This window comes from Orbicella faveolata, unplaced genomic scaffold, assembly GCF_042242905.1.
Source record: "Orbicella faveolata isolate gen_17 unplaced genomic scaffold, um_ofav_v1 contig_3, whole genome shotgun sequence".
In the NCBI taxonomy this organism is placed as follows: Eukaryota; Metazoa; Cnidaria; class Anthozoa; order Scleractinia; family Merulinidae; genus Orbicella; species Orbicella faveolata.
In genome coordinates, this window is record NW_028301558.1 from 17728894 (window position 1) to 17756632 (window position 27739).

Consider the following 27739-nt stretch of genomic DNA (forward strand, 5'->3'; position numbering starts at 1 on the left):
AGTAATTCTCAATTTCTTTTCACACATTCAGTATATTTTATTTTTATCCTACAATGCCACTAACAATGATACAGATCCCTTCAAGTAAAGAATCGCAAAAATAGTCAGTTAACTTTACTTTGTATCTAACATAGAAAAATAGACTTCATCAACTTAAACATAATGTTTGTGAAACATATTTTTGCTGCCTATATGCTTTATCGAGTATAACATTCCTATACAATTAATAAAACCAGCCGTTTAAAAAAATTTTAGTTCTCTTATCTAATGCCTGCTTGGTCTAAAAAATACTCCAAAAATGTTATATTATATAGCTCTACTAGAAAATATACTGCAATTATAAATTCAGATACCTTATACAAAATTTTTCACTTATAGTGAAAACTATTAGCACGTTTACAGGGGTAACACTTCAAACTAAACTACAAGTGCAGCCTTGATACTAACAACAAACACAATACAATACATATTGTGTACATTTTTCAAATGTCGACACGGCGGCCATATCGCTCTTCCAAACTATACAACAGTCCAGTTTCATCTGTACAGTGTTTACCTCAATCTGAGTAAACTATTTACGAATACTAGTAGTGCTGGTTAACTCGAAACTATCCTCCCCTGTAATGTGTTTAGTTCTTAAATTCATTACAGTTTAGAAAATCAATGTGGCTACCGTGACAATACATGATTCTGAGAGCACATGGTCAAAAGTTTCCTTAAAAACGCATTTACATTAGTACATGCCTACACATAAGCTCAAAAACTACTTTCGTTAAGCTCTAGAATTTCTAGTCAACTTATAATTAACTAATAATTTCGAACATCCAGTCTCAGATTGTTTTTATAGCATATACAGGAATAATTCACTAAGCTTCTCATTGAAACCCTGAGCTGGTTAATTTCAAGCAAAAGAAAGTCAACATATTTTACCAAAAAACTAAGCCCCACAAACGCCACGAAACGTAACTTATCGCCAACATGTCCTTGCAATACATTTTGTAAGTAGATCAGTGTGAAAACGAAGCAAAACAATCAAGTTGGAGCTATGAACTTGAGGAGCCACCATACTCTCAGAACTATCAATACAAAAATGTATGATAATTGGAAAAGAGAATTCCTCTTTTGAGCTTGACGCTTAGAGGGTAAAGAAACAGAATTCGAGTCCAGGGACGCGCGATCTTATAATGCACGTGACCAGGGAGCTACCTATCGGCTTGGGTTCTTATGATGCTGCAAATAATTTTCAAACCGGACGCAAAAACTACACAGAAAATAAAGATCTCGAACGTTTTTTTTGTGGGTTTTTTTTTTGTGGTTCTTTTTTTTTTTCGGGTCGCTTCCAAAACAATACCGATCAAAATGTGTACAACTCAGAATACGCACTGAACTACTTTACTTAAAAATTTGACGCAAGAAAGAAAGAAAGCTAAAACACTCACCACGCCAAAAAGATCCTCGGCGTTACAAAGTATAAATACGAACACGAGACTAACCCGTTGTTGGGTTTGTTTGTCTCTTTGATTGTTTTCAAACTGCATCTAATCTCTTCGATAACGTCCTAGATATTGTGGTATACATGAGAGATCTTTTTTTCGCTACCAACGATTCAATGACATATAGTGACAGCCAAAAACATACTAAAATAAAAGCGAAGTGAATTTCTACGCGATCTAACACGCGCTATTTAGTGTAAGAGTGAGATAATCAAAAGCTCCTTCGTTCTTTGCAGGCCAGTAACCAGGATTCTTTGTTGGGAGTGCGACCGAGGCGAAAGTGGACCAACCTATCGAAATGTTCTTATAGATCGTCTAAGGCGTTTTACCCGTTAACACTATTGATTAGATGATTTTGAAAAAAAAATCCTACATAAACGGGCGTAGTTGGGGACAATATATATCGCTATCAAAAATTATTAAATGAATGTAATTTCGTTTTAGATTTGCTATTGTGAAACTAGAAATAGATTGTTTTGGTTGATATTTAAACCGCTAAGAAGATACAGACCGTAACGTGATTTTTTTCTAATTGCAACTTGATGTGACCACGGGAAAACAAACAGGCGACGAGTTTCAATTCTTCAATTTCACGAGCCGTAAACGTCAGGTTTTTTCACCACGATCTACAAAGGGTCACCCCAGGTGAAAAGCCATGCACTGGTAGTAAAGAAAACCACCGTTTAACAGTTCTAGAAGGTCATTAAAAGCACTCTGTAGACACTGTAAACATGACTTGCTAGCATGTGTCTTGGCAATATGAAACGGATACTCGATGCTCAGTCCAGTAATTCGTCCAGCTCGTCACTGTCTTCACTGTCGTCAGAAGGCAACATGAAATCCATCTCTTTTATCAATTCTGCAACATCCAAATCCTCGGTGCTATCAGAACAAGTGAGGTTCTGAATTGCTGCTGTTGGTTTTCCCACTTGTCCACCACATGCCTCGGTCATCTTTTCACTGCCCATCCCCTTCGACAACGGCAATTTTGACAAAACCTTCCCCTTCAATCCACACAGTTTTATTACCATCAGTCGACCGAAAGAAGTCACACAAACAACTTTGTCCTCTTCACCAGACAAAGCCATGCTGATGACGCTTTCCCGTCCTTGTGCAATATTTGCGAAGGCAACGGCTTTCCACTCACTTAAGTCCCACAAGAACACAGTACCATCTACGCCATAGGAAATTAGATAACGGTTTCCTCTCAGAAACTGACAAAATTCGACTTTGCCTAAATGCGCACGTGGTAGTAGCAGAATAAATTGATCTGTTGGTGTTTTGAGCGGACAGAGGAGAATTCTGTCTGTAATGCAGTAAGCCAGCAGGTCATTTTCTGGTGAAACTGTACAGGTAGTGAGTTTGTAGACCTCACTGTGAGGCACGCTAGTTTCAACTCTTCTCAATAAGCGACATGGATGTGAAGAATGATCCCAAAACTCGATGTAAAATTCAGAGCATATTATTAATTCCGTATTGTTTGACGAAAAACAACAGCAACAATGTTCAGATATCAGTCCTGGTGAGTCAAATGATGCTGATAGAACTTTCTTCTCAACATTCCATACAAAGAAAGACAGCTCAATGTTTCTTCGTAAACAAAATAGAAGTAAGGTGCTGTCCGCTGAGAATGTGAAATGCAGAACAATGATACCGTCATTTGTTTCAAAAACTGAGTCAGGACACTTACCGACATTCACTGTACGATACAATAATATTTGAGTACCTTGGTGAGTGGCAATTACTTTTCCGTCCGGAGAAAATTGACCCTTCTTCACTTGTTGCGACCCACCAAAAGGATGTGTCAAGGACGTCTCCGAAGCAACGGCTGTTCCGTCATTCTTCATTAACGCAAGCGTGGAGTCTGAATAAAGGACAAGTATAGCGTGTGCTGAAGCGAAGGCTACTTGCATAGGTTCAGCCCTCAAAACTGACAGGAAACTAGAAAGAAAAAGGGTGGGAAAATCCTTTACAAAAATAATAGTCTCCTCATCAACTTCTTGAAAGCAATATCCAGATTGCTTTTCAGGAGTGAAGGACAAGGGCCTTACGCCAGACACACTAGTTAGAGTGGTACCACTCGCAAGAGACAGAGTGTGCAATGACCTTTGAACAGTCAAATACAAAAAAAATACACTGTCGTTTGCGAAAGCAAAATGTTTGACCTCCTTGATAACATGTACCGGATTTCTCCAGTAAGGGTGATGTTGACGTTGGTGTTGCCCTCGGTACAGCTGAACTGTTGTCTCATCGCCCTCGAGTCGGATAGCGATCCACTTCCCGTCTGGTGATACGCAAGGTAAAATGCTAGTAAACAGGCCTTTCTCTTCTACATCAGGGAGATTCTGCAGTTCCAGTGGTGCGTTGGTGAAGGTCTTAGTACCAAAATGAAATGCTTCCAGAAACTTGAACTTCTCATTTGATTCCAAATGGTACCAAAATAAGTGTACCAATTCTTTAAACTGTGCAAATCGTTTAGCCCAAGATTGTTGAAGGTGACGCCATGGTGTTAAAAGCAATTGGGACACTTTATAGAGTTCTTTCGGTTTACACTGTTTACGGAGCGGGCTATTCGTGAAACGCCACCATCCGTATAACCCTTTGAAACTCTTTTCAAATTTCTCAATTTCTTCAAGTTGTCCAGGCTGTCCAAGTTTTTCAAGTTGTGTAAATCGTTCAAGCCGTTCAAGCAGTTCAAGCTGTACCCGCTCTACTCTTCGTTCAAGCTCTTCAGTTCGTTCAAACTCTTCTCTCCGTTCAAGCTCTTCACTTCGCTGAAGCTCTTCTCTTCGTTGAAGCTCTTCTCTTCCCTGAAGCTCTTCACTTCGTTCAAGCTCTTCTATTCGTTTTTTTTTTAAAGTCTTTTCAAATTTCTCAGTTTCTTCAAGTTGTCCAGGCTGTCCAAGTTTTTCAAGTTGTGTAAATCGTTCAAGCCGTTCAAGCAGTTCAAGCTGTACCCGCTCTACTCTTCGTTCAAGCTTTTCAGTTCGTTCAAACTCTTCTCTCCGTTCAAGCTCTTCACTTCGCTGAAGCTCTTCTCTTCGTTGAAGCTCTTCTCTTCCCTGAAGCTCTTCACTTCGTTCAAGCTCTTCTACTGGTTTTTTTTTTAAAAGTCTTTTCAAATTTCTCAGTTTCTTCAAGTTGTCCAGGCTGTCCAAGTTCTTTAAGTTGTAGACATTGTTCAAGCCATTCAAGGAGTCCAAGCCGTTCAAGGGTCCGGTGTTCAAGCTGTACCCGCTCTACTCTTCGTTCTCTTCGTTCAAGCTTTTCAGTTCGTTCAAACTCTTCTCTTCGTTCAAGCTCTACACTTCGTTGAAGCTCTTCTCTTCGTTGGAGCTCTTCTCTTCCCTGAAGCTCTTCACTTCGTTCCAGCGTTTCAAAACTTCCAACACGGTTTTCACGCAGACAACCAATCTCTCCAAGTAGTTCAAGTACTCCAAGCCGTTTAAGTCGTATATGTTTCATCTGCATAACCCGTTCAAGCTCCACAAGCAGTTTGCGCTGCTTTTCTTCGCTTTCAACTTCAGTTTCGTCAAATTGTTTAAACACTGAATTCAATCCAGTCAAGCTGTTTATTATACTTAACTTTTCAAACACTCCAAACTCTTTCAACATAATAGTCCGGCGGGAACGTTCAAAGAAAAAAAGATGATGGCAAACAGTGTTCAACAAAGCAATATTGCAAAGTGACAGCGACTTGTCTATACCAGAAAACAATACCCCACATTTCTCTAGAGCAGTTCCCAAATGACAAAGGTACGTGAACGGGCTCAACTGAACACCTGAGGAAAAGGCCTGCTCAAGAGCAGATTTACCAGTTTGCACATCCCAAACTTGATATTTAAATATCATGGAGTAGTGACTGATAATGAAGTCACGCACAATTGTCAAAGTTATTGTCGCACGGTTTATCCGTGATGGACAATAGCTGCATTTAGTCTCAATGGGGTAATTGAGTTGCAACTTTTCCAACAGAGAGCACCACTCATCGTGGTGCGTTCGTCTTAGAATATTTAGCAAGATTCTCATCGCTGGAACAGGAGAATCTTGATCTTCCCCTGCAGAAGGCCGAATTCGCACATGCAGTCTATGAGGAAAACAACCACAAATTGTTTCGCTCTCCTGACTGTGACCAATTTCCTTTACAGCCCACAGACAAAGGAAATTCAGTAAGCACAGTATACAACACCAATCACTTGATTCAGGTAAAAAATTGCAACTTTTCACAACAATCCACTGTTTATCAGGAGTAAGTGAGCCCCATTCGTAACTCGATTCACGCTCTGAAAACTGAGGAAAATCCGCATAATTTTCTTTTTCTATAGAGAACCATCTATCAAGCCGTCCAAGAAACAAAAACTTGCCATCTGGAGAGAATTCCAAGCAGTTACTCGTAAGATCTAACCTCCCCTCCAACTTGATATTGGAAATCATTTCAAGCGAATGAGAATCAAAGAGAACGATATTTTCCCCGGGTCTATTTATATAAGCCATCAGCTTTCCATCAGGAGACAATACATAGTTGCTCTGGTCATGCGGAGGCTCAGAAGGCAAAAGCCACGAATTCCACTGTAGCCAAGTGGTTGACACGCCACCAGCAAAAACAACGTTTTCTTGGACATCATTAGAAGAATCCTGTAAACAAGAATGTAGAAGGTGAGGACATTCCAGGAGAACAAAAATATTTCTTTCAAGAGCTGAGCACATCCCAAGAAGAATTTCTTTCTTTCCGTCAATGTGAAACTGACAGTCAGCCGCAAGCTTAAAATCCTCAATAAGAGAATAAATCTCAATTCTTCTGCTCTTTATTCGGTTTTCAATGTATTTGAAACTTGTCAAGCAACTGAAAACTGTTTCCAATGAATCCTTCCCTGAAAATCTACTCACAAAGCGAATGCCAAGGCGTAAAACGTAGTCAAGCAAGTCAGGTTTCATTAGGGCAACTTCCTGAGATTGCTCACGGATAAAGCCAAAGAGAATTTCATGGATAACATCTTTGAGGTAACTGGCTTCAATGTTCCTGTCAATGAACAGTTCTCGAGCCTTGTCCTCGTCAGTCAGCCATGCTGGAATCAGATTGTGCAGGAAGGCGAACGTCTTCGAGAACACCATAAACAGTGAAAGAGCATCTAACACATGCTGCTTGGGAATACTCGATTTTTCTCTCTGGAGGACGTACGAAATAAACGAGACGGGAAGCGGAGCAGGAGCGGCAAGGGCACAACCGAACAACTTCTTGAACAAGCTAGATCCCACTTTATCAAAAACACGCTTGAAATTTCTTCGAAGGAAGCTGTCAAAGTCTCCAGGGAAAAGATCAACCAGCTGAAATGACTTACCTGATTGCATTGGAGCGTTCAAGTCTTTGGCAGTGTAGAACGCATACAAAAACGATCCATTGCACCTCTTCGCCAAGTCATCCACCGAGAAGGGGAGGCGGGAGAAATCTACATTCTTTCTCAGAAACAATTTGATGTCCTGCTCGTGCTGCTGATAAAAATTGTCGTCTTCGACATTTCCGGCGCAAATTCTTACACAAGGATTGTACTTTTTCAAACTAAGCTGCACCGTGTTTTCAGGGCGACTGGTAATGAAGAACACAAGCCAGTTTGGAAGCAGAGGAAAGCGGTTCATTATAAGATCAAGAAAATCTTCCCTGGACTCGTACTTCGTCTCATCCAGAGCGTCAACAACGACTAACTTTCTCTGGTTACAAAAATTAGAGTTGCACTTACCAAGAGGCTCTTGTAATAATTTAGTAAACAATTCCTGAACACCTAGATTAGAATTGCCCAACAACTTTCTTATACCACTCTCCCCTCCCATAATACTATTGTACTCACTACTGCATTCACAGAGTTGATTAGCAATAGTCCCAAGAAGATACCTGGGATCATTCCTTGTACTGTCATTGTGACGGCAAAAGTAGGCGGCACCTAAGTTTCCAGCTTTCCTCGAGCGCTGTGCCAGGACTCCCGCCATCACACTCTTGCCAACGCCTGGATCGCCTAAGACAACATACGCTCTTGAGTCGCCAGGATCACTGAACCATTCGTCAAAATCTTTTAAAAGCCACTGTCTTGTAGCTGCGTCACAACGCTCGGCAAAAAAGGGGATGTCTGATTCGCAATTGGCAATTTCTGTGAATAAGAGTAAAATGACACGTTTTTTTAATGGGTTAACCTTGATACAGTCAAGGAAATTATACTTAAACCATTGGTTTTGCCCTTCCAAAGACAGGCCCGGGAATACAGGAATACAGGCTGCAATATCATACATTGCAGGAAAGGATATGTCATAAATGTCCTGGTTTTCGTATCTTAGGATATGTGACGGAGTCGCAAACTGTCCTGCTCCCAGTTGGCTTGATAGCTCAATTAGTAGAGCACTACACCGGTACGTATCACCGAGGTGATGGGTTCGAATCTCTTTCATCCCTGCATTTTTCCAGGCTACATTTTGCGTATATAACAGGGATGAAGTCTTTCACGGAATACTTATAATTACGGTCATCGAGATTCCTATCGTGTATGATGACAGCGTTGAAACTGGCCAATGTGCTATAAAAGTTCAGGAGCATTCAAGGAATATTTGAGGACCGAAAAGGAGTTTTCGTCATTCTCCTATTTTTAGTTTGCATGACATTTTCAAGCATTTCCATCAGACTATGACAGTTAATACAGTAATAACTTCCAGAGAGCTCCCCCAATTTATTAAAATGAATTTTAAAGGACCGGCTACATATGAGTTGGTTAAGGAAGGATCACAAAAAAAACGTCACCTAATAAACGGCAAGTCTGTATACAAGAATCGTTCAAGGAAAGAGAGTAAATCCCCCATATTGACCTTATATCCAAGGTAATCCCTCTTACATGTAAGTTATTTTTAAACATGGTACCCAGATCTCCCGAGGATGTTACATGCGCAATGCGTGGACAGCCCAAGCGACTTTCTGGAAACTACCTGAGACGAAATGGTGTGAAATGTGGTGAAAAGTCATTTATATGTTCGATTTTCAAAAGACATTCCATAGCACAGATTGTTTCTCCACTCTCAGCCGTCTTTTTGTTCGGCTGGGCTTTCCCGTTTGCTTTGTTTCCCGTTTCTGGCTGTTCATTCTTTGCCGTTCATTCGATTTTGGAGACTTTAATCACGACGGCAACGGGTACAACGGCTGTGTACGTGTGCGTTGTAATTCTTTGCTCATTTCTTTGACGTTCTTTACAAAACAACAACCTGAAATAGCCACATTCTGCGTATTCTAGAGAACGCCAAATACGAAAGCCAAGTTTTAAAATTTCTTTTTCGAACTTTGACGCTGTCTTACATATTCTGTTTTGGATATCTCTGACAGTGATAGAAAAACTGAATGAATCTAAATTCTTGCGAGATTCGTGAGTTTAATTTCAATCGACGTTGTCCCTGGCATTGTTGCTTAAGAGGCGCCCTCTGTAATTTTCAACTATGGCCATTTGGACCAGAAAAAATCAAATTCCTCAAACTTTCTCAGATGAATGGTCTAGATAAGTGATTCACAAAAATGTAACTTTCAGTTCAATTCGATTCGTATTTTAGCGCTGGGGCCACCATCTTGGTTTTGCCCCTCTGATAGGGCTTTCAGCGGTCATTTTAGGGCACATTTTTAACAATTTGCCATACAAAGAAAACGATCTAAATCCGGGTAAAAACCCTTTATTCGAGACAAGCAAATGTTTCTTGTTACATTGAGAGGCTGTTTTGGCAATTTGATCATCACCTGATTTTTCTACAGAATTTTAAATTTCTTCCCTTTCGGACTACTCATGAGGCGCCATAAAAAAGGCGAAGTTTAAAGGAAAATATCGCCAAAAGTACATCACTTGAGATCCCAAAACTACCCTCCACTTAAAGAGCAATGTGTCACCTGTAAAAACATGCAATAAAATTTTGGGGCAGTTAAAACTGTAAAATGTTAGAAGAAGAAGTTTAAGCTGTGCTTTTGTCAACAAAGACCGCCGTCCTAATTAGCATAATAGGGACCTTAAGATACGAGGACGGGAAGGCCAGGACGGCAACGGCAGTGGACGCGGGAAACTTTCGCGGGTCCCGTCGTGTCGCCAAAAACAAAATGCTTAAGATGTGCATTTTCGCAAAGGACGGCGACGTCAATAATTGGAACCTCGTACAAGCTATTCACAGAAGCAATGACATCCATTAGACTATAAAAGAGATGATAGAAATCTTATCCTATTAGGCTTAAACGATAGTGAACAGCGATGCTGAATTTCTTTTTCTTTATAAGCGAAGCAAACATCTGTCAATATTTTTTTAGAGAAACCATAATTTCCGTATGAAAAAATTAAACGAACAATCTGATCGACCTGCTTCAGATGGCTTTTTACCACTAAAGCGTTTGGGAATTCTGTCGCCGAAGCATCCTGACTTTTGTTGAACGTTTCAATTTCCATCTGTAATTGTAACAAGCATTATAAAATTCAAACAAACGTTGCATCAAGTTCCGGGTAGTATAAAAACAACAACTAAACAGTTTGAAAATGTGTATTTTATTTGCTCGATATATGCTCCATGGCATTCATTCTTACAACAATTTATCAACTGTACTTACACTGTTGTATTCTCAATGCATACAGTTTGTATTGAGCTTGCACACTCGTGATAGCGTCTGCACAGTGGCTGCAGAAACACTAACGAACAGACGAGGAATATTTTCACTCACATTTTCGTATCTCAGCGTAGTATTCTACACTACAACCACGAAAACTGTGAACGCTATAAACATTTCTATCAATGTAACTGAAAATAAAGTCGATTGGAACAGTTATCGGGGCAAAACAAGTGCAAAATACTCACGTCTTCGATATGACGGCTAGACGGGCGAAATGGCGTCCTCGACAAGATGAGGACGGCAGAGACATTAGGCGAGAGTTCTCGTGCGCATGCCCGGTTGAGTCAATTTACTTCCGGTAGCCGTCCTAGCTCGTCCCGTCCTGGTATCTTAAGTAGTCCATGGGCCAGGACCCTAGAAAGAGCCATTTGGTACCAAAACGAGGGACAAATTCTAACACTTATTTTTAACAACATTGATTCCTCTAGGTTATTTTGGTGTATGATAACCATGCCAAATGAGTAGCTTTACTAGGATCATCACGTGATTAAATGACGTCACTCGGTTTGGCGAATAAGCAGAATTGGTAAAAAGATGACCAATAACAGTTAAATGCAAACCTGAAAATGGTTCATACATCGATTTTTGGTTATTGCAAACTTCAAACGCAGTTTTTAGACCTAATTCCAATAACTTATATATGACTTATAGGTATTATCCCTGAATGGTTTCCATGGCAACACTTGTCAAATTATAAATATGAACAATAAGACGGAAAATGTGAAAAAAAAGAAAGTGCTCATGTAAATTGCACTGGTTACTTTCGAACGTTCGTTCTAAACTACATCGACTCCTCTTGCTTAGTTTGGTCTATGATAACCATGTCAAATGAGTAGCTATACCAGGCTTGTCACGTGATCAATTGCAAACGACCCGGTTGGGCTGAACAGATAGAACTGGTACAAATGTGATTACTTTGGTCAAATACAAGCAAATGCAAATACAATCATGTTACATACACTGGTGTTTAGTTATTGAAAATCTCAAACGTTTTCAGAGCTTATGTCAACAACGTAGTTTTAACTTAAAGAAATGGTTCCTGGATGGTTTCCATGGCTAAACTTGCCAAATGCTAAACATGAATAATTATTCAGGATATAAGAAAATGCTTGTACATGTGTTACATTGATAATTAAAGTTAGATTTCTTCGTCTTCTTCTCTGTCATCTGAGACAAACTCCTCGATGGAATCTTCACATCTGTTGTCGTGGTCTAGTAGCTTGCACACATCCGTGAACTTCAAACCATTTGCCAGGCAACTGCAGGTAGGAAGTTGACATGACCTTGTACACGAGCAAGACAGTTGTTCTAGTACGGCTGTAGGGGCTGGATCACCGCTCATCCAGTCAATGGCAAAGTGAACACCGTCTTCGCGCCAGTCAAAACCAATGGGGGTAGTGTCCCTTGGCAGCTTTGCAGACTTCGCCTCCAAATGGCTGCTTGGAAGTTTGCGGGAGCCGCATGCTTGAACAAGCAGTCAACACAAGGTGGTAATTGGGTGGAGTCGATGTTACCCTTCTTGGCGCAGAATAACCTGTACTTCAGCTCATTAATGTTATCAGTTCTTGGTTGAGAGCAGTAGAGCTTACATTTAAACTCTTGAAGGCTCTGAAAAAGCATATCTGATAGAACCCATTCCATCCCCAGCTACTTAAACAATTCTTGGTAAGATGTCTGTTGCTTAACAAGCCGTATGGCTGTTATCTTTTTCCTTCCATCGAAGGCACTCACTGTGTCACAACCAGTGAAAGCATGCATACCAATTAGGCATTTGCAAAGTTCTTCTCCTACGGCTGCCACCACACTGCAGATACTGAGATATCTAGTTCTTGTCTGTGCTCCACACTTTACATACACGGATGCTGAATAAAGCAATTAAACGCCAGGCAAAGCAAGAATACGTCTGTATCTTCTGATGCCACAGCCACCGCCTTGTAGCCGATTTAGCTGCATGAGCTGCATGTAGAATAAGCCTGGTATCAGCCTCTTCCTGTGTGGAGTTGAGCTCTTCAACTATATTGGCAGCTTGTGAGGTAACCTCGCAACAGTCACTTTCGCACGAAAAGTGACTTTGCCTGTCAACTTTGTTCTGTATTAATCCCATCTCCACCCCTTTACCACAAACTCTGTGAAGGCCTTTTTATTCTTTGGATTCAAAAGGAGTTTTCTCCACTGCTGCACCTTGTGTTCGGATGCGTCCCCATGTAGTCGCACTAAGACCCATTTAAAAAAGGTTTTCTCTTCGTGCGTTTTCAAGAGCTTTTTGGCAGGTAACTTCTACAAATCTTCTAGAACGAGGACCGCAACCATCTTCTGCATTGTAAATGGGAAGATTTTCTGCATCCAGTGCCTCGACACTCCTCTTTTTGGTCTGAATTATCTGCGTCGATGGTTCCGGGGGAAGTTGTGGTCTGAAATGCCTCGCCTGCACCGCTATTCCATTTACTCTATGCGATGTTCCTTCACCCGATAACGTTTCATCTAGGCGGTCAATGTTTTCCCATGCCAAAGTAGTGACAACATGAGGCTGGATGTTATCTGGCAATGGGATTTCACTTGTTGATGTCAATTTCTTAAGGCACAGTACAGTGTTGATTTCTTCAAGCTGGGAATAGGCAATTCCATGGCCGCAACGCTTAAGCATTTGGATGAGTTCAACGTTATCTGTCAGGGAGTTCACAGCATAGGGAAGAGGGATCTGTTTGGATGGCTTAATCTTTCCTCTGCTCACTTCAAACATCAGATCTTGGGCGAAGGATTTCATCAACCTCTGCACTCTTGGATGACAGTTTTTATCTGACCCGGCACTCTTTTTATTCAGTCAGATATGTTTGCAAGAACGAACCCTGCTCTTTGGGAACATTCATTGCGATCTTAGCGAGATCTGAAGGGCGTGGAGACTATGACATCTTGTTTCCTGTTCTTTGAATGGCTTCGCGAATGTCAATAGCAGCCCGGTGTATATTTGAGCTCCGAGAAGACTGGCTTGCATTGTCCTGTTTTTCCAGAAGAAGGGTCGTTATGTATTTGACTACATGAAGTGAGTCAAATTGGCGAGAACTATGAAGACACTGGTGGTTTCTAACAAATCTTTAAAGAAGAGGACATTGCCAAATACTGCCTGGAGATTCTGTCTGGTGTGCTTCTTTGTGGATAACTTGATTTCTTCAACAACCAAAGACGTGAGATACGCACAATATAAGTAGCTCTGTCATTTCAGTCAATCTGACTATTTTCTCGTTTGCAAGAACATTTGGTCTGATGTAATCATCTGATGTAAGCATCTGGTAAGCTTCTGACTTGAGATTAGCATACTCATTTTCTCAGCGATTCACTAGAGCCATCGGAAGCCCCAGTGGGACTTGCCTCAGTCCTAGTATAGCCCTTGTAGCATATCCTGTGGTAACAAGCTTCAGCTGTTACGATTTCACGCGACGCAATTGCGAGAATCCTGCGGTCCTTCTTTTCCATGGCTGATTTTCTAATTGAGTGATCTGCACGCAAATCTCTGCCTTGTTCCAAGGGTTCACGATTTCTTGTTCCTTAAGATACCTCTTTTCACAGAATACGCAGACATGCTCGTAAGTTGTGCTGGGTCCTTAGCTGCCGTTGGTTGTTGGTCGTCAGTTCAGCTTGCTGCTTTGAAATTGTTTCCAAGAGCTTTTTCATGGTAAACACGCTACGGCATTTTCTTTGATAGTAAATGTTGGGATTTCTCCTTCATTTAATGTCTCAGCAATATCAAGGTGTTTGTGTTTACGAACAGCAGCTCAGCTCGCCTCTTACAAGTGTAGTTCAGGACTCCTCATCCTTTGGTCTAACTAGTTCCGTATCATCGTCAGTACAGTGAATAATTCATGCACAACTACTCTGTTCTGACCGTGATCACTTTTGATCGATGTTTTGTTCTTCAGGCGTCACATTTCCTCCTTTGGTGTCAACTGTTCAGTCATGCAAGGTTCTACGTCAATATAAAGACTTAAAGGTTTCAAAAAGCCATTTTTAAACGGGTTTAATTTAAGCGCTGTAGTTTGTATTTAATTATTCAGGTGTTCGTTCTTCACCAAAAATGATTTTATATATACAACAAAAGCAGCACAAAAGACCATCCGCACTGGTCATTGTAAATTAACTTAGTCACTATATATGAATGAAATAATCTTTAGCAATATATGAAATGACCCTCATATCAAAGAAAAACTATTATTTAATATCATTTTCCTTTTGATGCATTTCAAACTCCATATTTTTCAAAATCTCTCATTATGTCAGCTACTGCTACACCTTTCGTATATTTCGAGGGTCTGTAAGTTTCTTGTCAAAAATCGACACTATCAGCTTAATATTTAGTTAACTGATTTCTCTAAATGTTTACCTAAATGCTCACTGTTTATTTATCCCCTGAGAACATTTCTCGTTTCTATAAGGAACCAACATTTTAGCACAAATTAGCCCTACACACCTGTCAAGAATGCCGCCATCTTGGATTTACCCATGATGCAATGTGAATGACACCGTTGGTTGTTTTTTAGTTTTTCGTGTAATCCTGACACAAATTTCTACTTCTAACAACTTCGAGTAGAAATACAAATGTCTTCCTTTTTTTCAAATATCTAAAGTACTGTAAAACGATCGTGACCATATATTTAGAGGATCTTCTTCTGAGCCTCGTTTCCATGCTGAAGCCATTTTTTTGCGAAATTTTAAATTAAAAAATCTAACGCAAAGCTACTCATTCAGAAAGGTTATCGTACAAATTTGAAAACAGCTCTTGCAGTAGTATCAACTGAAAACACTCAGGTTTTGTCCTTAGGTTTGGTACCGAAAAGTGGTCTGGCCCATGGACTAAAGGTGCCTAATAACGTGAAAATAACGATGCACAGAGAAAATAATGATATATTCCACTTACCTCGCGACATGTCGACAACTGGATGTTCCACGATGCCTCATGTTATATTTCCAGTATGTTTCAGCCACATTTTCGGTGATTAGTGTACGAAATCACTCTCAGACATCGCCACGGTTAAGCAGATTTCAACTCTCCGAGGCCCGCTTCATAACATCTATCAATCTTATTTGTCTTTCGCCTCATAAGCCGCCGTTTACAAGAAGTTTAACAATTTGCTGAGATCCTAACTGACCCAGAAGTCTGTTAGCAGCCTTTAAAATCTTCCTCTTAATCGGGGATTCTCATTAAGAACTCGTTTAAGTTCAGTTCTGTTTTGATCAGTTGTGCACCCGCCATTATTCTACAGATTGCGTTACATTTGACAAATGCACATTCCAACGGTAGGGGTAGGGTGGGCAGGAAGTGAAACTGTAACCGACATTAAAGCCATTTTACGCATTTCTGTGGCTAAACTAGTAACTGGCTTTCCCAGAATGATTTGAACATGAGCTTCTGCTTGCAGGTATTTTCTAGGTTATTTCTGCAGGGTCGGTGGGGAAGGGGGGGGGGGGGGGGGGTCGTGTATTAAAAACAAAAAGAAAAAAAGAAAACGATAGACAGTATCAGGTCAAAAGATTACGATCTGTGTATCTTGATCAGCTTTATCAGTTCATCAGTGAGGCCCTATTAAGGGTTTCCAGGATACTGGATATTTGGGTAAAAAGTTAATAGAATGCAAGAAATTTAGGTGAAATATTAATGGGGTAGAGCATGTTTAGATCAGATAAAACAGGACATTAATTGAGTAGGAAATCGTTGAGCTGGATTTAACAGGATACAAGATATTTAGGACAAAAATTAACAGGATAAGGGATACACCGACACCCCTCCCCCCTCCCACTATGGGGCCTAAACAATGGTCAGCTATTTAGGATAAAATAAATGGAGTGTGTTAACTGCTATGAGCATTTATTCTGGACTCTTAGTACTTATATCACGGTGGAATATGAAAGTATTGTATCAGATTTTAGGGGTTTTAAGGTTAGGTAACGCAGCTCCTTGTTAGTAATTTCGAAGCCCACACTTGTTACACTGAATAGATGGATAAAGACGGGGCCGGAGAAATAAACAGAGAATGAAATGTGTCCCGAATTCTGTACCGTTTAACACGAGTTTCTTACATGGCAACCTTTGTGTCTGCAAAGAGATCGAGGCACAACATTCCACACCATATTTGTAAACAACTATCCTAATCTCATTGACAGTCATTAGTTTTTGACGAGAATTTTCATTTATTACAAACAGAATACGGATAGAACTCCAGTAAAAGCCTCTTCCTTGTGTTTTTTTTGTTCAGCATTATACTTGTGTCTTTCGCTGCCCGAAATGCCATCAAATGCTGCGAAAGGCAACAGACTGACAAGCAGTGCGCAAGAAAAGTTTTTCTCGGGTCAGGAAACGGCCATAAAAGTCGAAGCAATTACTGTAGCACAAAAGATGAGGCGCTCAAAAGATGAGGCCAGAATTAGGCGGTTCACCTGTGATGAGTTCCTGACTCCTTGTCACGTTTAATCCTTCCTCTCGAGAATGGCTTCAAAGCTCAGAAACAGACAGGAGAAGGTCCTCCAAGAAGACACAACAACCGCTGAGAATCAAGCTGCAGATATTTTAGACAAGTGTCAGTTAACTCATCCAATTCAGTTTAACCAATTCAACTTGTGTGCCTTAAACGCATCTATAATGTCTTTAAAAAGCTAAGCGTCAACATTAGTGCTTCGCTTGATAGATGCGGGTATTTTAAAGCGCCCTGCATAGGGTTGAAAACTAGTCTTGTGCAGACATGCAGCTATGCTCCATCTCAGAAGTGAACGACATTAGCGGCTGTGGGGTGCCTCAGGCTCATAACGAATGGTGCCTACAAAATACAAAGGTGTTTCCGCCAGATTAAGAAAACGTGGAAAAAGTAGATCTTAGCCAGGGTTATTAGAATCCACAAAGAAAACTGAGGGTAATCATTAATTTTTCCGAGATAATTAGCTACTGCTGACGGTAGCATTTTTCTGAAAAAAAGGTAAAGATATTTCTTCCCAGATTCTCCTAAGGTTCGCCTTTACATGCAGAAAACTAAACATATTAAAAAATATCTTTAAACTACGTGGTCAGTGGTAATATAAAACCCACTTTTGATATGTATTTAATAACAGAATCGTCGCAACAGCACTCCTCTGGCTTAGCCAAAATACAGTCTACATAACTTTTGCTCACAGCCAAAAACTAATGCATTGTCGAATAGGCTTGCCACTTCCAATTCATACCATAAAATGTAGCTGTAATCACCCCTTTGTTAAAAGCTAAATGAGTTGTTTCATCCTTTTGAAAACTTTGCTGGTGTCCGTCACATTTTTTTTCCTGTTACTTTCCAAGTAAGTTAAACATTGTCGTCTCTCGCAGTTGTTTTGCACGCGCATTATGCCATCTACAGTTGAATTTCAGTATGATTTTTTCTTCAGCTGGAAGCCGTTCACAGTTAGTGCTTAGCGATATGCTGCTTTTCTGGTAATCCCGGTTTTAGTACAGGCTCGTAATTTTAGTGCGAAATTTGTTTCGGTCACAATAGGATTTTCTTTTAAGTCGCACGCTTGGTAGGGTAGTTAATTACGTCACTAGTTCCAACCCAAGCGCGCACCTGGCGTTTAAACCATGCCTAAAAGAGAAGGTACCGTCCTTAACTGCCCTTCAGTAATTTTCTGAGCATTTTCTTTTCTGATGCAAAAGTGAAACGGCTAAGAAAATGTAAGAAGTTTTAATAAAACGTCGCTTATCATTACTTCCTGCGCACTATTCGTCAGTCTGTTGTCTTTTGCAAAATTTGATGGCACTTCCGGCAGCGAAAGACACAACTGTCCCGCTTTATCTGATCTAAACATGCTCTACCCCATTAACTTTTCCCCTAAATTTCTTGCATCCTGTTAATTTTTTACCCAAATATCCAGTATCCTGAAAACCCCTAATAGGGCCTCACTGATGAACTGATAAAGCTGATCAAGATACACAGATCATAATCTTTTGACCTGATACTGTCTATCGTTTTCTTTTTTTCTTTTTGCTTTTTTAATACACGACCCCTCCCCCCCTCCCCCCCCCCCCCCCCCCACCCTGCAAAAATAACCTAGAAAATACCTGCAAGCAGAAGCTCATGTTCAAATCATTCTGGGAAAGCCAGTTACTAGTTTAGCCACAGAAATGCGTAAAATGGCTTTAATGTCGGTTACATTTTCACTTCTCACCCACCCTACCCCTACCCGTTGGAATGTGCATTTGTCAAATGTAACGCAATCTGTGGAATAATGGCGGGTGCACAACAGTCAAAACAGAACTGAGCTTAAACGAGTTCCTGATGAGAATCCTCGATTAAGAGGAAGATTTTAAAGGCTGCTAACAGACTTCTGGGTCAGTTAGGATCTCAGCAAATTGTTAAACTTCTTGTAAACGGCGGCTTATGAGACGAAAGACAAATAAGATTGATAGATGTTATGAAGCGGGCCTCGGAGAGTTGAAATCTGCTTAACCGTGGCGATGTCTGAGAGTGATTTCGTACACTAATCACCGAAAATGTGGCTGAAACATACTGGAAATATAACATGAGGCATCCTGGAACATCCAGTTGTCGACATGTCGCGAGGCAAGTGGAATATATCATTATTTTCTCTGTGCATCGTTATTTTCACGTTATTATGCTAATTAGGACGGCGGTCTTTGTTGACAAAAGCACAGCTTAAACTTCTTCTTCTAACATTTTACAGTTTTAACTGTCCCAAAATTTTATTGCATGTTTTTACAGGTGACACATTGCTCTTTAAGTGGAGGGTAGTTTTGGGATCTCAAGTGATGTACTTTTGGCGATATTTTCCTTTAAACTTCGCCTTTTTTATGGCGCCTCATGAGTAGTCCGAAAGGGAAGAAATTTAAAATTCTGTAGAAAAATCAGGTGATGATCAAATTGCCAAAACAGCCTCTCAATGTAACAAGAAACATTTGCTTGTCTCGAATAAAGGGTTTTTACCCGGATTTAGATCGTTTTCTTTGTATGGCAAATTGTTAAAAATGTGCCCTAAAATGGCCGCCGAAAGCCCTCTCAGACGGGCAAAACCAAGATGGTGGCCCCAGCGCTAAAATACGAATCGAATTGAACTGAAAGTTATATTTTTGTGAATCACTTATCGAGACCATTCATCTGAGAAAGTTTGAGGAATTTGATTTTTTCTGGTCCAAATGGCCATAGTTGAAAATCACAGAGGGCGCCTCTTAAACTCCCATTTGTTGTTTGGGTGGGGAGCGTCTACCTGCACTATCGACCATTTGTTTGTTCGGTTACGTTGTGCTCGGGCATTCGTTTGCTTTGCACTGACTCGTTTGGCTGCTCATTTCTCTGCCGTTCATTCAGGTTTTCATTGTTTCGGCAGGAGAATCCGATTAAAGTTTCGAGATGTATTAAAACAGCGACAACCGAAGCTCCTTTGCTCCTTTGATATTCTTTGATATTAACATATCAAAGGAAGCCATCCCCATAGCGCTGGAGGTTTTCCTTAGCTTTTTTCTTTTGAAACAAAGCAACACATAAACAAATCCTCCACAAAAACATCCACGCAACACACGAGTAACAAGCGGACGAACTGGGTACCATGTGTAAAAATAACTCAAGGCGGATAATTACCTTGGGTATAAGACCTTTATGGGTGATTCACCCTCTTATCTTGATCTTTTCTTGGTCCGTAATAATTCAACAAATACGAGTTAGTAAAATCAATTTCTTAGCAGCACTTTTGGATCAAAGCGACTGTACAAGGACGACTGAGTAAGCTCCGACTCGTTCCCGGTCCGCTGTCCGGAAGTAGGGTGTTGGGTAACAAGTGGCGATCACCTTGTGCTCCCACCCCTTGTGATGAATACGACTCATGGACACGAGTCAGGAAAAGCCTATCTTCTGCGATTTAACGTCCTTCACATTCCTTCGATGCCTGCCTTGCGGTTCGTGGAAGTCAAAAGAAGCTGAGATGCTTGTTCAACGGAGACGACGCTTCTAGTCAAAGGAACTGATATTGCTGAATCGCTTATTTGTTTCTGATATCCTGACACTTCTACAACAGACTTCTAAAGGGCCATTCCCATGCTAGCTATACTTTAAACTTTTGGTAACAAAGCTGATAATATGCTCTCTGTTTTCCATCTGTGAGACTAAATGTACCCAATCCTCGCACGCTGAGCATCGACAAGCCACAGAGATTCCGACACCGTTAGATGAAAAATAGGACTTAACATGTAGCGCCGTTGGCACAATCACAAGCGGCGAAGGCGCAATTTAAAATACTACATGCAGAGCCATCCAGAGGCATCAGTGCATCCCCAGTACATTAAGTTCTCTCAAGAGCCATTTCCTGCTTTTTGGCCTCAGAGATCCCAAAACATACTAAAGATTAGCAATTACTTTGATTCCTAGTTTTAAGATTTCAGTTTTGTACTACGTTTATTTGTGTTGTCTGCTGTCATTTTTCATGGAGCAAAAATTCATACACGGAGTTCTCAAGGAGTTTCGGCGGAATTGGTTAATTTCAGGAGTATTTTTAAGCAAGCGTCCTTGAAATTTAATTAAATTCCAAGAGTATTCACGACCACTGTGTGAAGGATGCAAGCCATAGCTGCAAAAAAAAAAAAAGATCTGCAAGTTTTGCTGTCGTTTGGTATAAAGTTATTACAAGTGACTTTTCTAACCTTCAACAATGGTTTCCTTCTTGGGAGAAAATAATTCTGTCAAATGATCTAGCTTTTTTCTGACGTATTTCACATCACCCTCCATTTCACTTAATTGGTCCTGTATGTTATCTTCATCTCTCTTCCACTCCTGGAGAAGTTCCTTGTAACGCTCCTCCACTCCTGGGTCCATACAGGCGTTCTGAAGGTGATCAATAGCATCTCCATAACTTGTTCCTCCTAACCTTACCAGCGTAGCTTTGATGTCATGCCAGTGGTTGTTGAAGCTTGTGTCATCAACAGACGCCTGCTCCGCATGACCATACACCGTATTTCTGAAGTATTTAACACGGGCAATATCTGCTTCAGTACTCGTGTCTGCTGGAGGAGGAAGTGCATCCCAGCCAGTGGCTGGAGGCGACAATCCGCAAATGTTCCTCAGCAAAATCATCAGGAGAGTTATATCAAAGTTTGCTGAGGACACTGAAGTAGGAATGGCTGGATACAATTTACCCCATTGAGTTGGGTTTAGGATCTTTTTCTTCCCTTTCTTGGGCTTGTATAGAGACTGTAGAATGGTCTGAGCTGGAGGGTTGGCCAGAACTGTGTGAAGGTTTCCTGGTGCAAGGATACTGTTGAATGTGTCCCTGAGGGCCTGGGTTCCAACATCGACCAGAAGGCGACACAATCTGGCATAATTGGTGGTCTCTTTGGTCGATGACGTAACTGGAGGAACACCAGCCATTGAATGTCTGCATCAAGTGAACCTGTGGAAATGAAATGGGGTAAAATGAAATATGCAGTAGGATGAAAACTGTACTAACAGAGCGGCCAAATGCTTCATATGTACAAAATTCCGACAGTACTGTTGCAAGATCAGAATTTCAATCTCATTTTCTCTTGATAATAACATTTCATAAAGTATGCAGATTTATGATTGTCTTTATAATAATTACAAAGTTCTGCATATTTTAGCCTGCGAACAGGCTCCTGGCAAGGACAGAAAAAATTTCGGTGAGCGCAAAACAGAAGAATTCGGAGGGTGAAGCAATCGGGGCAGGACCCACCGGGAGCCTGTCCGCAGGCTATGTATATTTTAAATTATCTACATTTTCATTACAACTAATTAATAATTAATTTTTAATTGCTTAAATGCCAGAAATCACAAGGCTGTTCTAGCTTTGCTATCATTGTTGCTGCTGTTGTTATTGTAATAGGCTTTGGAATGTGTGATTTCAGAAAATATTCATTTCCCACAGCGAGGATTTAATTGATAATAGGTCATATTCGGATTCTCGGTATTGGACTGGAACTAGCTTGCAATGGAGAAGGGAATATCATTAAAAAGAGATTAATGTCATTTGCATTTGAAAAGACTCCCCGCATTAGCCTCATTTGCAAGCTAGTTCCAGTCCAATACCGGGAATATGAATATGGTCTATTCCAAGGGGTTTGTTCCAAAACTGGAATTTCTAATGGATCAGGTTGGGGGTTCAAATCAAGAAACCCTCCATTGGAGGAGTATGGATATTTTCTGGAACAAAAAGTATGAGTACAAATTTTAAAATAATCTAATTTTCTCAAAAGTGCACGTACACTGGTACAGTTTTTAATACACATGAATGTATGTTCACATGAATCGTGCTGATCAACTTCTGTTTTCATCCAGTCATATGACCCTCGTATGTTAAAATTTGGTGCATGCTGTCATAGCTTTTCTAGTTTTGCCTTGGCATGAAGCAACAGTGACTATATAGCAGTACTCCCCCGGGAGACGACTCCCGTATAAAAAGGACGGGGGTGCTCATTGTACATTTTAGGAGTTAAAAAAAGCGGTTTTGCTACCGCTTAGGGTGTTCAGCCTCAAAAGTCCCACAGTGGGAGCTTTTGTGGTACATTTCAGGGTATTGAGCTTAAAAAGAAAAATATGACAGGAGATACAATGTAATGTGTTGTTTTATAATTGGTACCTCTTAGGGGTTGAAAAACTTTCAAGCCACGCCCACAAAGCAGAATCTTGGTACCTCTTAGGGATTCTTTTCAAATTCTCCAATGGGCACCCCCATTTTTTTTATGTGGGAGTCCCCCTCCCCCTCTTCAGGATTACTCCACCAGATACCTCTTAGGCGTTGAAAAACTTTCAAGCCACGCCCACAAAGCAGAATCTTGGTACCTCTTAGGGATTCTTTCCAAATTCTCCAATGGGCACCCCCATTTTTTTTATGTGGGAGTCCCCCTCTCCCCCCCCCCCCCCCCCCCCCTTCAGGCTTACTCCACCAGGTACCTCTTAAGGGTTGAAAAACTTTCAAGCCACGCCCACAAAGCAGAATCTTGGTACCTCTTAGGGGTTCTTTTCAAATTTTCCTATGAGCACCCCCAATTTTTTATGTGGAGTCTCCCCCCCCCCCCCCCCAAGATTACTCCACCAGGATGGCCCAATTTTTAAAAGGCCCTTTGGGCTCCTAATTTCAAAAGTTAGGAGCCTAAGCCAGTTTTTAGGAGCCCAGGATAAAATTTTCCGCAGTCAATCCTGGAGATTGGGGAGGTGGGGGAAGGCGGCGGAATTGGGGGGTGGTGTTGAGTGACTAGTGGAAATTCAGGGGAGGGGCTTGGGCGCCACCCCTTTCTCTCTATTGAGATGTTCCATGAGACACTAACTGGTCTAATATCAATCAAATTTGGGGAATCAAGCGCTCAGTGAAGTGATCAGGACAAATACCATAAGATTATATTTTAAGGTCAAATGGAACAAAATTCAATAATTGGTGTATCCATGCAACTGCTGCAGCTATTTTCCCTTGTTTTTGAGTATTGTGATTCTATTCTAACAAAAGAAAATACATTGTACAAATCATGAAAATATTATGCAAGTTTCAAATGAAAACAAATAAAAATGAAAGAGGCATCTGGGGGGATGAATTTGGCCTCACTGAAATGTGCTTTCCTCCCCCAGGCTTGGGACATTAGTAAAAACTAAATGTGATTTTGAGATGGCATTACAGCATTATTTTGCGCCTACTTTGGAAAACATTTATTCTCGTAGTGGGCGCTCAGTCACAGCAATTCTTTTTATAATTTAAACTATAAAACCTTAATAGTTGCATGAAGAATTGCAAATGATGTTTTCTGTCTGCCGGCGAGGTACTTGGATATTTTGACTTTTAAGCCATAAATTCCTTTCAGAAACAAAAGAAATACATTCAGTACATCTAAGTATAGTTTTCCAAAGAATTGGGAAAAAAAAAAACCCAAGAATTTAAACAAATTTATCTTTATTCAATTGTAAATATAATGTCAGCAGTATCTTAACTCCATTTCCAAAAATATTCGTCGTCAAAGTAGTTATTTTGCAACTGCAATCAGTAAGGTATCAACAGAGACACAATCCATTGGTATACACAGTGAACATATTTTATTCAATACTGAGCTTGCAATGCATTATAGAGTGCTTTTCAATATGACTGTTCTCGGCTGTTTTGTGATGGGAGAGAGACTTTGTTGCATGTTTTGGCTCATATTTCTCGTGATAAAAGTAAAAATGGACCACACTTAAGCTGTTGTCTTCCGTTTAATTTAATGTGTGCATGATTTTACGACCAATTCATGAGAAACGTCCCGGCCGGTCAGAATGTGCATTAACCAAAACTAGCCAGTGAAAATCCTTAAATTTACCAAGCAAATGCACAATGATCAGAGATGATTGGCGGACTTTTTACTGAGAATTGTTACTGTAATATGTTGGCGGAACAAAGTTACAATAAGGATTGTACATGGTTACAAAAGATTGAAGTCATCTGAAAGATTAGATGGGAATGAAAATTCCTGACAATTCATGACACCCACTCGGGCTCCTGGCACAACAATTTAGTCACCCGCACTCATAACTTAGGCACCTCAGGTGACTGGGCGCCTAATGGGGCATGCCAGTCTCCCTCATATCACTGCTTAACCAGTTCCCTACATTATGTAAGGCTTCCCAGACTAATCAATACTGCCTGTTTCTCAGGGCAGAAAGAGAAATAACAGAAGGAAGCAATATTCACAATGAGTGTCCATCACCTTCCAGAGACCAATGTGCCTGCTAACCATTAAGCCACTGATTAATTCCTATGTGGCAAATACAGTAATATTGAAGCTATCAAAAGTGACCAACTTGGAAAGTTGGAAAAAGTGGTCATAGCTGGAACTCAGGTCAAAAAACTTGGTTGCCTACCAGAGCTTCCTCTAGCTTGCCAAAAAGATCTTACAAATTTTTATTGAAAATTGAGTGGGAAAAGTGCAGCGCATATTTTTAATGAAGCCCACATTATCGCAGCAGACTTCTGGTGCAGGGACCTCATAGTTAGTATGCTGACTTCTGGATCAAACAGTATTATAGGTCCAAGCCCAGTGGCCAGGGACATTGTGTCAAGTGCTAATGGGCAAGACACTTTACTCTCACAGCGTTTCTCTCCACCTAGGTGTATAAATGGGTACCAGCAAATTTAATGCTGGGGGGTAACCCTGTGATGGTCTAGCAACCCATCCAGGGAGGAGTAGAAGTACTCCTAGTTGCTTCATGCTACAGAAACGGGGGATAACTTTTGACAACCCTGAATAAATACCTGACTTTCACTGAGCGAATACCCAAGATATTATGAAGGATGTCATGTATTTTTAAATGCAGCTTAAATAATTAAAAGATGTGTGCCAGATATTTCATTCCAATTGTTGAATCTGTCTTTTGTACAGTAAAGCTTACACATGTAAGTAGCCTTGAATGCAAGGTCATGGGAATACTGAAAAGGAGAAATTGATAAATGAAGAGAGGTACTATATTTTAATTAGGTTGATGATGAAATGAGAAAGATTTATTGTTCATTATGCCACAAACATGGGACAGCGGAAGCATTGCAGTGAGACCTAGTGGTTAGGGTGCTGAATTTGTAATCTGGAGGTCCCAGGTTCAAATCATCCCCCCTGCCACTAGATGGATCTGTGTTTGGTGGTCTCGGATTCAACTCCTCCACACGTTGTAAATAGCTGCAACTGGTCAGCCTCCTGCCAGTTGAGATTTTTAACAAGTTTCTGACATGTTCAATTTACAATGTTTCTTTGCTTATTTCAGTGTCTTCAATTTATTGAGTACTGTAGTGCTAAACACTTCAACACTTTTACATAAAGTGATTTATTTATATTTCAGTATTAAAGAGGAAATCAGAGTCCCTGGCCGGATTCAAACCCATAACCTCCCAAACTGGGTTTGCCAAATCAACGTTAGGGGGATTTCAATCCTGCATAACACTCAAATCTCCCTCTTATCACATAATAATTTGAGACATTGGACACTTATGGCTGTTTACAATTTACCCCAAAATTCTGGAATTTTTGGTCAGAATGCAAATGGAAACAAAAAATGTTTTGCTGCAACCAACTGTAAAAATGTCCTAAATAAAAGATTCTCTTGAAGAGTAGTCCAAAAGTTTCCAACCAAAATATCCAAACGGAAAATGAACTTATCAATTGCAATTCTTCACCAGTTTCAGCTGGCACCTTGGAATTATGCAGATCAGGTCACATTCAAGGCTTTCTAGGTAAAATGGCCAGTCCTGATGGAACTAATACCACCAGGGATTTTAGCTTAGCATTCAGAAAAACCGTCCTTACTTGATGAACCGGTTTCTCTGGAAATTTATGGCTCCACATTACTGGTTGAGCTGTTCAGTGATCGAACTTACTCACTTCATCAGGCCTAGTCGCACTTAATGAGGTTGAATGATTGGGCTCTATCACTTCCATATTAGAACACAATTGGAGCCCTCCACAATCAAACGAAACATTGTTTGAGAGAGTTTGATTGCATTTGATTTACAAACTAATCGAACCCAATCAAATTCAATCGGGCACAGTCAAAAAATCGAAAATTCACCATAAACACCACCAGAAATTTGAACACACTGTCTTAGTAACAGCCACAAAGTTATAATTAACTAGTAACATCTTTATTGAGTGTTTGATTGTGATCAATCACCAAATTTTATCGAACCCAATCAAGTGATTGGTGTTCGAATAGGTTCGATTGAGTTCAATTAATGGAACATTTGACTTGGTTTGATTAGTAATGTCGGGAAATGCTAGACAACCTACGTCTTTGTCAACAGGGATGAACAAGACTGATCAAGAATTCCATTCTTCAAGCAAAGACTTCATACTGTACATTTATAACAGCACTCTTTCTACTTAGAAAATAAATTATAAATACATTTGATTCATATTGTCATCGGCACGATCATGATCATTAATTAGTAGCATGTTGTCAGTATAGTCATGGACGTTAGCTAACGCGTGTATGCGAACATTTACATGTACTCTTAGAAATAGTGCTGGGTTGTTTAGTTTACACCTACTTCCGGCGCCCCCTTTCCCCCAGGAGACGTTTTAGCTATAGATTGACTGTAATCAGTCCATCTAAGACGGTATAAATTTCTCCAGTTAATAGTTTCCCCAGTTGCTTTTCACTGAATCTTTGAAAGTCTTGAAACAGAAAGTAAACCTTATGCGAGCCAAACTCAATGAATATTTCGTTTACAAATCCAGAAGCATATCATATGCTTCTGACAAATCGTAATGTAAATGGCTTACCTTGAACTGTCTTCACAGCTTCACAGGAACACCATCTCAATCAGGTGATCTTCCAGACTTTCTCTTTCAATGGTGAAGAGAGCAGCTACGGAAAATGAGACACATATAAACAACACGTAAGCTTAGTATTACACTGAGCCTTTTATAGTACGTTTGTACAGCTCGTTTGTGTGAAACCGAAATCACTACTTTGTTCTGGGATTCCAGGCTCCATCAAGGTCGCTTTCAGTCACGTGAATACAAACGTATTTCCGGCTGTCACTAGGAATCAATTGACAGCCGGAAATACGTTTGCGTTCGCAGCCTGCACGACATCTCCATTCT

At 40.4% G+C, this 27739-nt stretch overlaps 1 pseudogene across 1 annotated transcript; it reads right to left on the bottom strand.

The window, feature by feature from the left end:
• Positions 1 to 12: 12 nt before the first annotated feature.
• On the bottom strand, positions 13 to 27623 carry LOC149106709 (uncharacterized; annotated as a pseudogene). Its single transcript, XR_016209969.1, has 4 exons — positions 27416 to 27623; positions 20816 to 21561; positions 5043 to 7633; positions 13 to 3888 (listed from the first exon to the last, which is right to left on the bottom strand). The product of XR_016209969.1 is annotated as an uncharacterized LOC149106709 (transcript).
• Between the last annotated feature and the right edge of the window lie 116 nt (positions 27624 to 27739).